We start from the raw sequence: 4303 nt of genomic DNA on the forward strand, positions 1-4303 counted from the left end.
ATGAGCTATCTAAGGCAAAGGTGTATAAGGCTTATCGAAGCATCTGGTATTAGAAATATGGATTTCAAAGATTCAATAGGCATTGTTTTCTGAAAGTTCATTTGTTTTCTGAATACATGTCAAAGCTAGTGGGAGCATAAATGTTATGCTTATATGATAATCATCATGATAGTGGGAGCATAAGTGTTATGCTTGTATGATTGTTATGGCGAGTATTGCAAGTTAGCAATATTAATTATAGAAAAACAAAGATTCCATTTGCAAAGTTGCATGGGTTGAAAAGTTGTTTTGCTATAATTAAGGGAGAGAATATTATACTTCGTTTCAAAATCTAAAGCTTAGATTAAGAAATTTTAATATCTTCAGTCAAAGGATACATTGTGTGTTCTCAAATTTCGATTATGATTATGGCATCCCTCTTCATAGTTCGAATTGTGAGAACATGACACATAAAATATTATGGCAAAAGATTGGTAAAGTATCATATCTTTATGTAAGACATTATGCATCGTGTCCCATACGCTTCGGGTATAGGATCGATTGTAAATGCTATAGTATTTTACCATTCTAAAATTTTCCAAATGTCTAGCGCATTAAGAGGGAAAAAGGAATAGAATTGGTTTTGACTGAAAGAATTTAACAACTATCAAAGGATGATCCAAAGTTCGCTGAGGATTGATCGCTTGTAAGTAGTTGAAAGTATGGTATTGGATGGACCATATCGACATTATTACGAATAGATAAGATTCTATTAAGAATGAGTTGTCATATGGCAAATGTGGAAATGTTTCCATATTGGGAGTTGGATATTGAGAGTCTATGCCTAGATTAGAAACTTTTATGCAAGAAGGATGTTCAAAGGAATGTACTTTGAATGTGAGACTTCACATCTATGGAATTGTCTTGTAACAATTTCTAAGAAAGCACTTTGTAATTTCACTAGCCAAGTCTTGGTGATTTTTGTGCTATGACTTTACGAAAGGATCGTTGCGTAACATGTTAGAATCTAGCATATTCTAGTAGTGGCAAGAACCTTGTGTTCCTACACTAATAATTAGGATTAAGGAATTGTGAAATGAGCATCATTGGAAAAGTTTTCAGGTGATCTATTTCACAAAGCATGGACCATAGGAAACAAAGTGTGCATGTTTAGAGCATGGGACAATTGTTGGTATGATTCAAGTAATGAGTTGATTATCCGAAACATTAAATGATAAATAATGAGTAATCAATATGGTGGATAAATAGAAGGGTTTTATTTACTCTCACAAGTTTGGGGCCATATAGGATTAAGTATTGTTGTCATGTTTCAATTTGCATGTTTTGACTTCCAGAATAACTAGGTTATTCAAACATCCACAGTTGGTCATACGTTGGGAGTAGGTATGAATAAAGACTGTCATGAATCTGTCTGTAGATTGTCTAAAGTGTTTAGACATGGCACAAGTTTGCTGCAGAGTTCGTGAATGCTTTGATAAGATTAAAGTATTGGATTAAACCCACGCTCACTTGGATCACTTCACGGTTTTATCACGAGTGATTAGTGAGACGATAATATTGTATATTCTTGAAACCGAGACGTGTGAGTTGTTATTTGCTGGTCGGTTGCACATTGATAATGAGTAAACGCACCAGTAACTTGGTGTTATAAAACTTATTGTTATGTGTGATTCGATCAGTAAATGCAAGCGAGCATTTGAGTCGAAGTTTATCCATTCCTTTTATCCAAAGTGGGATAAAAGCGATATCTGTGGGCCTCTCGATGATTTAGTTATGACATCTAAGCGCTTGGCCAAGCCGGGACTAAGTTGATGTGTTCAATTGTAGTCTATTATCAGTCGTCATGAATCGGAAGTCGGGAAATAGTATAGAGAGAATGATTGAAATTCATGTCTTTTGTCTATACGATATCTTGAGAATGGAGGAATATATAATCCCTTATCTAGAGGACACGCTATCTGATAAGATCAGAGTTGACAGCGGCTTTTGAAAGCTACGATTGCTGATCAGGTTTTGAAGTCATACGGAAAATAGTTATTAGACTTATCCAAGTGGGAGACTGTTGGATTAGTGTCTAAGTCCATAACTATTTTGGTATGTACTTGACCCGATTATGAGCATGGTCCTTTTGGGTTGCCTTCACCATAGCAATATGTAGGATGATTTAAGGAGAGAAAGGTATAAATATGATTTATTAATATATTATGAGAATAATTTATTAAAGGAGAAATCATATTGTTTAATTAATATTAGTCAAGAATTAATTGTTAATTAATTTTGTGGCTAAAAGAGATTAATTAAACTTAGGGGACTGAAGTTGTAATTATAAGATAATTATAATTGGGCTATGGATCACCAAATAATATATAGGTTGGACGAATTCTATGGGTAGCCCATTAGAAATCGTCCAAGGGATATGTTTAAGGAGTCCATGGGCTGCTTAGGGCCTAAGCAGTCAAATTAGGGTTTCCTAGTTGTAAACCCTAATAGCCTACATGTATATAAAGGGCCCCTATGCCCCAAAAACGTGAATAACACTTCCATTAGGGTTTCCAGCCGGTTTTGGTGCCTCCTTTTCTTCTCCTCTTCATCCAAGTTGTATATGGTGTTTGTGACTCCATTAGAGGTACTACACTTGTGGTACTTGCTTTCAAGAGCTAAGGAAATTCAAGGAACTAGTTGTTATTGCTATATAACAACAAAAGGTATGTATTCTAGCTTTATATATGAATTTCGAAAATTATAGTAGCATGCCAGGTTTCTTTTTGTGTTCATAAAGTTGTATAACTAACAGTGAAAACATAGATCAAATACTAGGGTTGCATGCACACATAGGATTGTTTGTATAAGACCCATCAATTGATTCCAGGCGACGTCAGATTATTGCGCATGGTGAATTGCTATAAACACGCGTTACGCAAACGACCAGTTTACAACTATACTAACGATCCCGTAGGCGTCGTCCGTACTATTCACGTAATCCAACCGCCCTGACTTCTAGTAGTCCCACATCCGAAGAGAAAGAGGGCACGAAGACCTCGATAACTCCGTTAGCCGGTTGGGGATAAAAAAATAGAGTGCGAAGGGCCCTTGACCCGACTCGCATTAAAATAACCGACTTTACTAGCAATACCAAAGGACCCTTGGGGACCAATAGTATAAAAGCCATTGAAAGTCCTTTTACGCTGTGTTAGATCATGTAAGACCCAACAACTCGTAAGGTTGAAGTCTTCGGGCCTAAAGATCAGGTCATTGGGCTAGCTAGGCCCAACAAACAAGATTTTACACTTTGGGGCCCAAAGATGGTGCGTCGACGTCTGTGCACTCTCACGTGTGTATTGAATTCCCAAATGTTACTTGAGTGAATCGAGTTATCGTCGTGTTAGTAGTTGCGGGTTGTTATTGATTCGAGACCGAATCAATTCGTTTAACAACGATTTTTGGTATTGTTGTGTATTGTATTTCGTCGGTAGTCGCGGTGCCAATATTTGATCACGATGGGTGTATTGAATTAGCCTTGAAAATTTTCTGTTTTCAGCCCCTCTTTATTTTGTAAATTTACTTTTTCAACCCTTTGCATAAATAAATTTCCGGTTTAGTCCTTAAACTAATTTTCTTGGCATTTTAACATCAAAACTTATTGGAATTGATATTTTTCAGCACATTTTGAGTTAAAAACAGTTTTAGTCCCTGAAAATACAGTTTTCTCGGTTGTAACCCCTTTTTTTCGCAGTTTTTACCATTTTGGCCCAAATTGGAAAACTTTTGCAACTTTGGTCCTTTTAAATTTTGAAAAGCATTTTAAACCTTAGAAAAGGACTTGGAACACTAGTAATCCACTATTTTATAGAAAAACACAATTTTGACCCTTCAAAACAGAAAATTTCGCATATTGGGCCCTATTGGGCCGAAATTGTCATTTTTAGCCCATTAAGCTTGAAATTTATATTTTTAATCCTCCAAATGAGTATATTTCCAGAAAATATTTTATTGAAACTGTTTTGACACTCCTCATCCATCAGAATTCGTAATATGTCATTTTGGGCCCTTTAACTTTATATTTTTAACATTTTGTGTCCAAAAATTGGGTTTTTAGCCCAAAGAAGATGTTATTAAGCCACTTAGCTATTTTTCTTGGAATACTTTGTATGTAGAAATATATTTGATGCTAGTATCATTTAACATAAAGTATATCTCGATTTTTAGGGGTTTATGGCTAGATCCAACATCATAAACACACAAAAACACACATATGAGCATAGAAATCATACAAGGCATACAAAACACATATAGATCTACACTT

The sequence above is a fragment of the Lactuca sativa genome, chromosome 5 (genome assembly GCF_002870075.4).
Source record: "Lactuca sativa cultivar Salinas chromosome 5, Lsat_Salinas_v11, whole genome shotgun sequence".
NCBI classification, from domain to species: domain Eukaryota; kingdom Viridiplantae; phylum Streptophyta; class Magnoliopsida; order Asterales; family Asteraceae; genus Lactuca; species Lactuca sativa.